At 43.5% G+C, this 14,591-nt stretch overlaps 1 protein-coding gene across 1 annotated transcript in view; it reads right to left on the bottom strand.

Annotated features, from left to right (window-relative positions):
• The window catches only part of slc66a3 (solute carrier family 66 member 3), a 38,754-nt gene that overhangs the window by 23,600 nt on the left and 563 nt on the right, over window positions 1-14,591 (bottom strand). The window lies entirely within an intron of this gene.

The raw sequence follows: 14,591 nt of genomic DNA on the forward strand, positions 1-14,591 counted from the left end.
AGGAGATAGCCGAAGAGATTGTGGTGGCATTAGTAATGATCTTTCAATAATCACTAGATTCTGGAATGGTTTAGGAGGACTGCAAAATTGCAAATATCGCTCCACTCTTTAAGAAGGGAGGGAGGCAGAAGAAAGCTAATTATAGGCCAGTTAGCCTGACTTCAGTGGTTGGGAAGATACTGGAGTCCATTATTAAGGATGAGGATTTGGGGTTCTTGGAGTTGCATGATAAAATAGGTCAAAGTCAGCATGGTTTCCTCAAGAGGAAATATTGCCTCACAAATCTGCTAGAATTCTTTAATGAAATAAAAGGCAGGATTGACAAAGAAGAGTCAATTGATGCTGCTTATTTGGATTTTCCAAAGGTCTTTGACAAGGTGCCATACATGAGGCTGCTTAACAAAATAAGAGCCCATGGTATTACAGGAAAGATACTGGCATGGATGGAAGACTGGCTGACTGGTAGGAGGCAAAGAGTCGGAATAAGTGGGCCTTATCTAGTTGGCTGCCCGTGACTAGTGTTCTGCAGGGGTCGGAATTGGGACCGCTTCTTTTCACGTAATATGTCAATGATTTGGATGGAGGAATTGATGGCTTTGTGACCAAATTTGTAGATGATATAAAGAAAGGTGGAGGGGCAGGTAGTGTTGAGAAAGCAGGGAGTCTGTAGAAGGACAAATGGGAGAATGGACAAAGAAGTGGCAGATGGAATATAGTGAAGGGAAGTATATGGTCATGCACTTTGGTCAAAAGAATAAAAGCATAGACTATTTTCTAATCAGGGAGAAAATTTTAAAAAATCAGATGTAGAAAGGGACTTGGGAGTCCTTGTGCAGCATTTCCCAAAGGTTAACTTGCAGGTTGAGTCAGTAGTAAGGAAGGCAAATACAACGTTGGCATTAATTTTGAGGGGACTAGAATACAAGAGCAAGGAAGTGATGCTGAGGTTTTATAAGGCATTGGTCAAACTGTACGGAATATTGTGAGCAGCTTTGGCCCCTTATCTAAGAAAAGATCTGCTGGCATTGGAGAGGGTCCAGAGGAGATTCATGAGTATTATTCTGGAACTGAATATATGAGGAGCATTCAACAGCTCTGGGCATGTAGTCACTGGATTTTAGAAGAATGGTGGGGGGGGGGGATCTCATTGAAAACTATCTACCACCAAAAGGCCTAGATAGACTGAATGTGAAGGGGACATTTCCTAGAGTGGGTGGGTCTAGGACCAGAGGGCACAGCCTTAGAATAGAGAGACATCCAGGAATTTCTTTAGCCAGAGGGTGGTGACTCTGTGGAATTCATTGCCATGGACGGCTGTGGAGGCCAACTTATTGGGTCTATTTAAAGTGGAGGTTGATAGGTTTTTTTTTGTCAGGGTGTTGGAGGTTACAGGGAGACAGCAGAATGCGGTTGAGAGGGATAATAAATACCATGATGGAAAAGTGGAGCAGACTTGATGGGTTGAGTGGCCTAATTCTGCTCCTAAATCTTATGGAAATTTAGACATTAATTAAATATGAACAGTTACTGCTGCCCAACATCCTCATTCTTTTAGTTTTTCTCTGCATTCTGCTTTGACTGTTAAAAACAGTGAACAGTTTTGACATTTACCATACTTTCTCTTTACTCAATCGCAACTAAATCTCAATGATTGACAAGTCTGCAGGACACAACCGGTTACTACAGTTCATTATATCTAACCTAGAATTCCAATCCTAACGAGAATGACAGGGGAGAGCCCCGGAGAACAAAGCAATCTCATCCCACTTGGCTTCACATCTGAAAATCTGCTTTGGACTCACAGATCAAGGAGTGTGCAAGCTACAGTCAGCAGTTCACAGAAGCCTCAATCTTTAGACCATTGATGCTGATTGTTTAAATATAATATTACCGGATATGCATTTTATATTTAAACACCCAAAAACCTGGACCCAGGAGGGTTGCTTTAACTCACTACGTTTAATATCACTACCTTCAGCAATACGTTTTCCCCCATTTCTAGCCAGTCAAGCAAGATCCTTTGATCTGGGTTCTGTGATTATGTAATTAAAATGGCTTTGAAATTTGATGATGTTCAAAATACAACAGGAAAACAACATCCCTACTAGAGCGAATTATGAAAGGAAGTGCCTTGCCCATTGACACAGTGGGCAGGACTTAACAGGAACTGGTACAAAATAGTGGTGTTTACATGTTTTCATGCATTAAAAAAACTTACCCCCCCCCCAACTCCCTACTGTTACTGCTTGATCCACTGAGTCCCTCAAGCAGATTGTTTCTTTGTAAAGTCGGTACATTTCTAGGCTTTCATTTCTGATTTCTCTCTACAAAATAAGACACAACAGCCGATCTCTTGCCTCTTCATTACTCCTAATTTTAATCACTCCACCCCAGGCCACTATGATTTTATCTGTCAAGAGCATGCACTCAAAATTTTCTTTCTAAACTCTTCTCTCATTGTCCTTTATTCCTCAGCTAACACCTCTTAAAATCAACTCTTTGACCATGCTTTTCTCTGTTCTAAATTACACATAATGTAATATGTTATCAAAATGATTTGCAACACCTTTGGTCGGTTCTTGATGTTAAGGTGCAATAGAAATACAATTAATATCGCACTTAACGAACGAGCATTTCACACCCTGGTTCTGCAACTTGAGAGTGGACCAGCCTTACATTCAATAGGTCACTTTCTTCACTTAAACTTATCCAATCATCAGGGATCTTCGACCTCAAATAACTCACAGAGAGAATCCTACTCTCCCTATAACCTGGGGTTCCCAACCTTTTTTTATGCCATGGACAAATACTTTTAAGAAAGGGGTCTGTGGACACCAGGTTGGGAACCCTGCCTATAATCAATTCTCTCACACACACCAATGAACTCCACCCAACTACTGAGGCAATTTAAATCACATCAAGATTACTGACATGTACACCAGATCATTGTCTGAAACGACCCAATACACAAAACAAGTTATGCAAATTAGTGAAGGGAAATAAGATTGTGCAAAATAACATTAGTGTTAAGACAATACCAATATTCATCTATTAAAGTTAGTTTTCTCTCTTATTTTTCCAATTTTTTGATACTTCTGTCAATCAACTCAACAGATTTGAAAAGGATCTTGGAGATTGTAGGGATGACTTTCAGTGGATTGAAAAAGCTTGAGCATATATACATTAAGAAAGAGGATGTGCTGGGGCTTTTGGAAAGCATCAAGTTAGATAAGTCTCCGGGACCAAATGAGATGTACCCCAGGCTATGGTGGGAAGTGAGGGAGGAGATTGTGGAGCCTCTGGCAATGATCTTTGCATCATCAATGGGGATGGAAGAGGTTCTGGAGGATTGGAGGGTTACAGATGTTGTTCCCTTATTCAAGAAAGGCAATAGAGATAGACCAGTGAATCTTACTTCAGTGGTTGATAAGTTGATGGAGAAGACCCTGAGAGGCAGGATTTATGAACATTTGGAGAGGTATAATATGATTAGGAATAGTCAACATGGCCTTGTGAAAGGCAGGTCGTGCCTTACAAGCCTGATTGAATTTTTTGAGGATGTGACTTAACACATTGGTGATGGTAGAGCAATAGATGTAGTGTATATGGATTTCGGCAAGGCATTTGATAAGGTACCCCATGCAAGGCTTATAAGAAAGTAACTAGGCATGGGATTCAAGGGGACCTTGCTTTGTAGCTCCAGAATTGGCTTGCTCACAGAAGGCAAAGAGTGGTTGTAGACAGGTCATATTTTGCATGGAGGTCAGTGACCAGTGGTGTGCCTCAGGGATCTGTTCTGGGACCCCTTCTCTTTGTGATTTTTATAAATAACCTGGATGAGGAAGTGGAGATTTGGGTTAGTAAATTTGCTGATGACACAAAGGTTGGGGGTGTTGTGGATAGTGTGGAGAGCTGTCAGAGGTCACAGTGGAATATCGATAGGATGCAAAACTGGGCTGAGAGGTGGCAGATGGAGTTCAACCCAGATAAGTGTGAGGTGGTTCATTTTGGTAGGTCAAATATGATGGCAGAATATAGTATAAATGGTAAGACTCTTGGCAGTGTGGAGGATCAGACGGATCTTGGAGTCCATGTCCATAGCACATTCAAAGCTGCTGCGCAGGTTGACTCTGTGGTTAAGAAGGCATACGGTGTATTGGCCTTCATCAATCATGGGATTGAGTTTAAGAGCTGAGAGGTAATGTTATAGCTATATAGGACCCTGGTCAGATCCCACTTGGACTACTATGCTCAGTTCTAGTCACCTCATTACACGATATGGAAACTATAGAAAGGTTGCAGAGGAGACTTACAAGGATGTTGCCTGGATTGGGGAGCATGCCTTAAGAGAATAGGTTGAGTGAACTCAGCCTTTTCTCCTTGGAGCATCGGAGGAAGAGCGGTGAGCTGATAGAGGTGTATAAGATGATGAGAGGTGTTGATCATGTGGATAGTCAGAGGCTTTTTCCCAGGGCTGAAGTGGTTAGCACAAGAGGGCACAGTTTTAAGGTGCTTGGAAGTAGGTACAGAGGAGATGTCAGGGGTAAGTTTTTTTTTTAAACACAGAGTGGTGAGTGTGTGGAATGGGCTGTTGGCAACGGTGGTGGAAGCAGGTAGAATAGGGTCTTTTAAGAGACACCTGGATAGGTACATGGAGCTTAGAAAACGAGGGCTATGGGTAACACAAGGTAATTTCTAAAGGAAGCACATGTTTGGCACAGCTGTAGGTTATTGTGCTGTAGGTTTTTTTTTTACTATTTTTTGAACAGTTGGCCCTTCTCTTTCTCAACCTATGTACACAATCTTACCCCAAACTCTCTCTCTACACTGACTCCTCTCTGACCACCCTTCCCCTCCCAAACCTACCCCTGATCTCTCACACGTCTCACAATGCTTTTTGCCCACCGTCAGCTTGCAAGTCTCACCATCATCCTTTACACAGGCAAATGCGAACAATTTAAAATCCATTATTAAAATTGTTTCATGCATTATCATAAACGAGGAGTGACTTTGTTTTTGGCATCCCATTGCTTTATCTTAACTGTGCCTTTCTAAATTTAGATGAAACCTTTCCACTTGCAATGTGTCAACAACCTTTCAGTAAACAAACCATCAGATTTAAAAATACTTCTCTTTATCCTGCCCTTTTGGCCATGTAGACTCTATACACACACTTAGTTCTGAGAGAATGTTCTGCATAAAAATCCCTGATCTAAATGTGAAAAGGCTATCCACAAGTATGCATTACTAATAAATAATTAATTATACCAGTACAGCAAACCACTAACTTAGTCCAAATATGAGGGGCACTCTTCACTGCGAATGAGAACAGTTCTTAAACCATTCTTTACCATGCTGGCAGTGTCCATCACCTTTAAATCAAATTTACCTGTGCAGGAAACACATCAAGTACAATTTTGGAAGTTCTTCCTCACATCTGGTTTGCAATAACGTTCTTTTTCTACTAAACACCCAATGTGTTGCCCTTAAGGCATTTATTTGACTTTGTTGGGTCTACGCTTTAAATGATTTGTTTGTAACTATTTTCTAGTTAAAGTTAAAGGTTGATAATTAAGTTACAGTATAACAAAGGTATATTCATTGTCTATGGTATATCACAGCATGTGATGACGTCACCTCCGGTTCGCGGCGCGTATGTGTAACCTCCGGTTCGGAGAAGGTGTAAAGGTGGGTGTCATGCGTGCAGCATGATCGTGAAGAGCTCCGTTTCTACCCACAAAGAAACATTATAGAAGCAACGCCATAAGTTCATAGCAAAGTATTTGAAGTTAGAATATTAACGCAGTTTCTGTTAAGGAAGCGGCGATTCGGGTGGCGTGCGTGTCGGCTTTTCAATTTCAAACGCGGGGTGGGCTCAAGCCCAGTGGCGGTTTGACGCGACCCCCTCGCCCGTTACTCGGGCGGCTGGAGACACTCGCTGAAAGAAGAGAGCGCATGTGGTCTCCAGAATGAAACAGACGCTGTATATGTTTGTAACATATATCAAAGTTGCTGGTGAACGCAGCAGGCCAAGCAGCATCTATAGGAAGAGGTGCAGTCGACGTTTCAGGCCGAGACCCTTCGTCAGGACTAACTGAAGGAAGAGTGAGTAAGGGATTTGAAAGTTGGAGGGGGAGGGGGAGATCCAAAATGATAGGAGAAGACAGGAGGGGGAGGGATAGAGCCGAGAGCTGGACAGGTGATAGGCAAAAGGGGATACAAGAGGATCATGGGACAGGACGTCCGGGAAGAAAGACGGGGGGGGGGGTTGACCCAGAGGATGGGCAAGAGGTATATTCAGAGGGACAGAGGGAGAAAAAGGAGAGTGAGAGAAAGAATGTGTGCATAAAAATGAGTAACAGATGGGGTACGAGGGGGAGGTGGGGCCTTAGCGGAAGTTAGAGAAGTCGATGTTCATGCCATCAGGTTGGAGGCTACCCAGACGGAATATAAGGTGTTGTTCCTCCAACCTGAGTGTGGCTTCATATCCACAGTAGAGGAGGCCGTGGACGGACATGTCAGAATGGGAATGGGATGTGGAATTAAAATGTGTGGCCACTGGGAGTTCCTGCTTTCTCTGGCGGGCAGAGTGTAGATGTTCAGCAAAGCGGTCTCCCAGTCTGCGTCGGGTCTCACCAATATATAAAAGGCCACATCGGGAGCACCGGACGCAGTATATCACCCCAGTCGACTCACAGGTGAAGTGATGCCTCACCTGGAAAGACCACCATTCAGGGCCCCAAACAGTCCTTCCAGGTGAGGCAACACTTCACCTGTGAGTCGACTGGGGTGATATACTGTGTCCGGTGCTCCCGATGTGGCCTTTTATATATTGGTGAGACCCGACGCAGACTGGGAGACCGCTTTGCTGAACATCTACACTCTGTCCGCCAGAGAAAGCAGGATCTCCCAGTGGCCACACATCTTAATTCCACATCCCATTCCCATTCTGACATGTCCGTCCACGGCCTCCTCTACTGTGGAGATGAAGCCACACTCAGGTTGGAGGAACAACACCTTATATTCCGTCTGGGTAGCCTCCAACCTGATGGCATGAACATCGACTTCTCTAACTTCCGCTAAGGCCCCACCTCCCCCTCGTACCCCATCTGTTACTCATTTTTATGCACACATTCTTTCTCTCACTCTCCTTTTTCTCCCTCTGTCCCTCTGAATATACCTCTTGCCCATCCTCTGGGTCAACCCCCCCCCCCACTTGTCTTTCTTCCCGGACCTCCTGTCCCATGATCTTCTCGTATCCCCTTTTGCCCATCACCTGTCCAGTTCTCGGCTCTATCCCTCCCCCTCCTGTCTTCTCCTATCATTTTGGATCTCCCCCTCCCCCTCCAACTTTCAAATCCCCTACTCACTCTTCCTTCAGTTAGTCCTGACGAAGGGTCTCGGCCTGAAACGTCGACTGCACCTCTTCCTATAGATGCTGCTTGGCCTGCTGCGTTCACCAGCAACTTTGATATATGTTGCTTGAATTTCCAGCATCTGCAGAATTCCTGTTGTTTGCTGTATATGTTTGTATTTTTTTTTATCAACAGCTTTCACCATACAATGTTAATGTAGAAGAGTTCACAGTAAATGGTTAATCTTACTACGACTCTGTCTTCATTGGCTCCGGTTTAACTTGGTGTTTAGTCAGTTTCAACACACTGCACGAGAACACTACACCCAAGTTTCATAATATAATGTTTATGAAAACCTAGTACCAAATAGTTCCAACAAAAAGGTAAATTTTTTCTACCTAAAATTAAAATTCTAAAAATTCTTTGGTTTTAAGTACACACTGAGGAAAAGCAATATCAAACGATATGTGGCAACCTCTCAGTTAAATATTCCATTCTGTTTAACTAAGGCACGTCAATTAGATTAAATGCGCAAGTGATTTATTTTAAAGAACCATTTTGTTTTGAAGGGCTGACAATAAAATACTGTTACTAACAAGGCAGTACAAAGCACGTTTGATAGAGTAATTCGACTACAGAATGTTACAATAAGTCCACATTTTGGATATTCTCACAAACAGGTGTAAATACAAATCAACATACAGAAAAGCTATGATAATCTTTTATTGGACCATTCAGAAATTCAGAGGATCTGGCTGATCAGTCGGCATTTGTGTTCACTTTTGACAGATTGGCCCCTAATTCCCAAGTTACATCTTTCAACTCACCAGGGCACTGGTTCTCTTGTTCCCTTCAGGTTCACAAGGGCCCAATTTCCCAAGCTGTCTTGAGACTTACCCGGTTCTGTTTACCCCACTTATAGAAATATACTGGAGCCTCACTTCCTTTAAACCTAATATCCAAGAAAAGTGAATTAGAAGTGTTTTGGATTAATAATTGCAAAATAACCCGACAGCACCAAAATCTGAGTGTGCTGAATTTATGGGGTTTCACTGTACTGGCATGCTTGTAACCCATCTTCAAATTCTAAGGGAATCAAGTGATCATGGATATCATGCAGATGAACAGAGCAACTTCTGCTTTTATTACTTGTTTTCTTCTGAAATGTTCATAAATGTGGGACAGAGCCAATTGTTTTCTCCAGCTCAACTCAGCTTGATTCATTACCAAAACAGTATGTAGCAATCTCTCTGTTAAATGCATCCTTCCTGTTTAATCATATTAGCATTTTTATTTCACAGGACTATTTTGTTCCAAAGGGATAACAATAAAATATTGCCACTAACAAGGCAATGGAAAGTATTGCTTGGCAGAATAATCCTGACTTCATTAATTCCATATTCTGCTTATTCTCACAAACAGATGTATAGCAGTTTAACCCTGCAAACAATTCACATTACATCTTCTGATCATACAGAATTTGTCCTGAATGAAAAGGACTGTCACAGTTTAACCAAAGACTTCAGTAACTTAAAAAAAAAATGTAAAGAAATATTTATCATTTGTTTAATGGATTCATATTTTCGGGTGGGAAGACCAGCATGGTTAGAATCCAGGATATTGTTGCAGATGTACGTAAGTCAAAGTTCAAAGTAAATTTACTATCAAAGTAAATATATGCCACCATACACAACCTTGCGATTCATTTTCTTGTGGGCATACACAATAATTCCATAATAGAATAATAACTATACTAGAATCAATGAAAGACAGCACTGACTTGGGTGCAAAAGACAACAAACTGTTCAAATACAGAAGAAATAATAATAAATAAATAAATAAATAAATAAATAAATAAATAAACAAGCAACAAATATCGAGAACGTGAGATGAAGACTCATTGAAAGTGAGTCCATAATTTGTCAGAACACTTCAGTGATGGGGCAAGTGAAGTTATCCCCTTTAGTTCGCGAGCCTGATGGCTGATGGGTAATAACTGGCCCTGAACCTGGTAGAGTGAGTCCTGAGGTTCCTGTACCACCTTCTTGACGGCAGCAGCAGGAACAGAGCATGACCTGGGTGGTGGGGGTCCCTGATGATGGATGCTGCTTTCCTACAACAGCGCTTTGTGTACACCCTTAATGGTGGGGAGGGCTTTACCCTTGATGGACTGAGCTGTATCCATTATGATTTGTAGGATTTTCCATTTAAGGTTGTTTCCATATCAGGCAGTAATACAACCAGTCAATATACTCTCCACTACACATCTATAGAAGTTAGTCTAAGTTATAGACGTTATGCCAAATCTTCACAAACTCCTAAAGAAGCAGAGCCACTGCCCTGCTTTCTATATAATTACACTGATGTGCTGTGCCCAGGTCAGATCCTCCGAAATTATAACACTGAGGAATTTAAAGTTGCTGACCCTCTCCACCTCTGATTCTCCGATGAGGACTGGCTCATGGACTTCTGGTTTCCTCCTCCTGATCTCAATAATCAGCTCCTTGGTCTTGCTGACAGTGGGTGAGAGGTTGTTGTAACGTCACCACTCAGACAGATTTTCAGTCTCCCTCCTATATGCTGATTCCATCGCCACCTTTGATTTGGTCAATGACAGTGGTGTCAACAATATGGCATTGGAGCTGTACTTTGCTACTCAATCATAAGTGTAAAGTGAATAGAGCAGGGGTCCTTGTGGTGCACCAGTGCTGAGGGAGATCTTGGAGGAGGTGTTGTTGCCAATCCAAATGACTGGGGTCACTCGGCAAGTGAGGAAACCAAAGATCCAATTGCACAAGGAAATATTGAGGCCAAGGTCTTGTAGCTTATTGATTGGTTTTAGGGGATGATAGTACTGAATGCCATGCTGTAGTCAATAAAGAGCATCCTGATGCATATATTTTTGCCGTCTAGATGTCCCAGGATGGAGTGAGGAGGCAATGAGATGGCACCTGCTGTGGACCTGTTCCACTAGTAGGCAAATTGGAGCAGATCCCAGTCACTTCTCAGGCTTGAGTTGATATGTTTCATCACCAACCTCTCAAAACACTCATCACTGTGGATACAACTGCTACCCAACAATGGTTACCACCTTCTTCTTAGGCACCGGTATAATTGAAGCCTGCTTGAAGTAGGTGGGTATCTCAGACTGCCAAAGTGAGAGGTTAAAGATCTGGACATAACTCGGAAGATGTGCAGCTCAGCTGGTTGGTGCTTGGGTTGAGTTGTTCTCCAGTCTTGGCAATCAATTTGCAAATGTTTTGTCACCATGCAAAGAGACATTATCAGTGAACACTCTATCCAGATCAGAATGATACTGTCAGAATCAGATCATCACTGACGTATGACATGAAATTTGTTGTTTTGTGACAGCAGCACAGACCAACAACATAACCTATAAATTCTGGACATGGTAGTGTTCATCCAGAAATCTGCTGCTGGAGGGGAAGAAGGCATTCACGAATCATTGAGTATGGGCCTTCAAGCTCTCGTAGCTCCTGCCTAATAGTGGTATTGAAAAGAGGACACGTCGCTGATGGCGAGTACCTTTAATGATGTTTGGTGGCTTCTTGCAGCACCACCGCTTGCAGATGTTCTCGATGGTAGGGAGGTTGCGGCCACGTTGGGAGCTGGCTGAATCTCCAGCCTCTTGTGAGCCTGTGCACTAGAAGCTCCATTCCACTCATCTACAGAAATTTGTAAGAAGCACTGGTGACATACCAGATCTCAAACTCAACAAAGTAGAGCCAGTGGCGTGCCTTCTTGATTGCATTAATGTGTTGGGCCCAGGATAGATCTTTTGAGATGCTGAAGCCCAGGAACTTTAAGCTGCTCACTCTTTCCACCACTGACCTCTCAATGAGGACTAGTGTGTGCTCACCTGACCTCCCCTTCCTGAAGTCCACGAGCAGTTTCTTGATCTTGAGTGCAAGTTTGCTATTGTGACACCACACAACCAGCTGATCTACCTCACTCTTGTACACTTCCTCATCGCCATCAGTGATTCTGTGGTGTATTCAGCGAATTTATAGAGGACGTTTGAGCTGTGCTAAGCCATTGTAGAAAGAGCAGAGCAGTGGGCTAAGCACGCATCCTTAATGTGCACCCGTGTTGAGAGTTAGCAAGAAAGGGATATTATCGCTCATCCACACCAACTATGGTCCCCAACAAGAAAGCTGGAGATCCAGATGCAGAATGAGGTACAGAGGCCTAGGTTTTGAAGCTTGGTTATATCTATTGAGGGAATGATGGGGTTTTATTGCAAGTGGTAATTGATAAATAGTAGTCTGATATATATTTTACTGTTGTCTAGGTGCTCCAAAACAGAGTAGAGAGCCAGTGAGATTGCATCTGTAGACTTGTTGCAGTAGTAGTGAATCGCAGAGCCCAGGTACTTCAGCACAGTAGGTAGGAGTACTGAGGCGGCTCACCCAGCTCTCCTTAGGCATTGGTATGATGGCTGCCCTTGTGAAGCAGCTGGGAGCCTCTGACTGCAGCAGTGAGGGGGTTGAGGATGTCGCAGATCACTCACACCAGCTGGTTGGCACAGGTTTTCACAGCACTGACAAGTACACCATCGGGGCTCAACAGCTTGTGAGGGTCCACCCGCTTCAAGGATGTTCTGAAGTCAGCCTCCGGGACAGAGATCACAAGGTCACCGGATGCTGTGGGGATTCACACAGCGTAATGTTATTCTCCCTTTCAAGTGAGTATAAAGCCAATGAGCTCATCAGAGAGTGAAGCATCACTGCTTGATTTCACCTAATAGCAAATAATGACATGCAAACCCTGCCACATCTGTTGTGCATCTAATTCCGAATCTAGTTTCACTTGGAGGCACCTTTTTGCTCTGATGATAGCCTTCCGTAAGCCGTACCTGGACTTCTTGTAGGACTCTGGATCGCAGTTCTTGAGTGCCACAAGGTTTACCCAGGACTTGCGGTTTGGGAAGACTCAGTGTGTTTCTGAAGGCATACACTTATCCACAGAAACCACTGACTGTCGTGGCATATTCACTCATATCCAAAGAAGAATTCAACCTGTTGGGCCCACTCTGCAGTTCAGTAAATTCCCAGCTAATATTGATATTTTTTCAGAATACACAGGATGTGGAATCTTTGGAAGGGGTGAAGAGGAGATTTACCAGGATGCTGCATAGACTAGAAAGCAGGTCTTATACAGGTAAACAACAGGAATTCTGCAGATGCTGGAAATTCAAGCAACACACATCAAAGTTGCTGGTGAACGCAGCAGGCCAGGCAGCATCTGTAGGAAGAGGTGCGGTCAACGTTTCAGGCCGAGACCCTTCATCAGGACTAACTGAAGGAAGAGTGAGTAAGGGATTTGAAAGTTGGAAGGGGAGGGGGAGATCCAAAATGATAGGAGAAGACAGGAGGGGGAGGGATAGAGCCAAGAGCTGGACAGGTGATAGGCAAAAGGGGATACGAGAGGATCATGGGACAGGAGGTCTGGGAAGAAAGACAGGGGCGGGGGGGAAACGCAGAGGATGGGCAAGAGGTGTATTCAGAGGGAGAAAAAGGAGATTGAGAGAAAGAATGTGTGCATAAAAATAAGTAACAGATGGGGTACGAGGGGGAGGTGGGGCCTTAGCGGAAGTTAGAGAAGTCGATGTTCATGCCATCAGGTTGGAGGCTACCCAGACGGAATATAAGGTGTTGTTCCTCCAACCTGAGTGTGGCTTCATCTTTACAGTAGAGGATGACGTGGATAGACATGTCAGAATGGGAATGGGATGTGGAATTAAAATGTATGGCCACTGGGAGATCCTGCTTTCTCTGGCGGACAGAGCACTGGAAGATCCTGCTTTCTCTGGCGGACAGAGATACAGGTTAAGTTTTTGTTGCTGGGAGGAGACAACGATAATAAGAGGACGGGAGGTGACAAAAGAGGTGAACAAAACGATAGGAGGCATAGATCAAATGGACAGCAAGGGACTTTGTCCCAGGGCAGAAATGACTGATTTAAGGGGGCATAACTTTAAGGTGACTGGAGGAAAGTATAGCGGGATATCAGAGGTAAGGTTTTTTTTTAAAAAAACAGAGTGGTGGGCATGTGGAACATACTGCCAGAGGTGGTAGAGGCAGATACATTAGGGATATTTAAGAAACAGGCACAGAGATGAGAAAATCTGCAGATGCTGGGATCCAAGGCAACACACACAAAATGCGAAGGAACTCAGTAAGCTAGGCAGCATCTATGTTAAGGAATAAATAGCCGACATTTCAGGCAGAGACCCTTCATTGGTACTGGGAAAAAAAACAAAAGAGCAGATTTAAACTTCTTCAAAAAGATTTCACAGTGCAGTAGTAGAATCACAAACACGAGAAAATCTGCAGATGCTGGAAATCCAAGGCAACACACAAACACTTTTTTTCCCCAGTCCTGATGAAAGGTCTCGGCCTGAAACGTTGTCTGTTTATTCCTTTCCATAGATCCAACCTGGCCTACTGAGTTCCTCCAGCATTTTGTGTGTGTTGCTGTTATATTAGGCACATAGAAAGGTGTGCAGGAAGGAAGGGTTAGTTTCGATCTGAGAGTAGATAAGAGGTCGGCACAACATTGTGGGTCAAAGGGCGCGTACTGTGCCGTAATGTTCCAACACTGTGCCTTTACTCAACTTTCCTCCCAATCCTCATGTTACCTGATTCAAAGAAAACTATGGATTTCAGCCTTGAATATGTCGACTATCAATTTTCTGTATACTAACTATATAGTTAACTTTGAACTTTAAATGTATTCCAAGAACGAAAGACATATTCAAATGAGCCAGGCTCTATCCTTGCCAAATGACGTTCCAAAAGATTACACAAAGTTTTAAACGTGTAACTTTACAAAACCATCACTAAGATGGAAGTGCAGAAATTAATGTAACAACCTCCAGAACAGATCTCTGAAAAGAATGTTCAAACAATCTCACCTTACCACTTGCACCTAAGTTTAAGTTCGAAATATTTTAACATTTCAGTTGGTTTCTAGGTAATATGAAACAGTGGCTACCCGATACGGGTTTGCTGAAGTCACTGCCGCTACCGTGCACGCCACGGGCAATGAGCGGCTCAGGTGCTGATCGCCGTGACGCGTCATTGCTGCTCCAGGTTTCCACGCTCACCCGGGCCGCGGCGTGTGTTCTCCGTCTGTCAATCATGCCGCCGGCTCCCGGGAAGGGATCCGGACTACGAGCCCTCCCCGCTACTCACACGGCCGATTACCGGCAGG

Source organism: Mobula hypostoma, chromosome 2 (genome assembly GCF_963921235.1).
Source record: "Mobula hypostoma chromosome 2, sMobHyp1.1, whole genome shotgun sequence".
Classification (NCBI taxonomy): Eukaryota; Metazoa; Chordata; class Chondrichthyes; order Myliobatiformes; family Myliobatidae; genus Mobula; species Mobula hypostoma.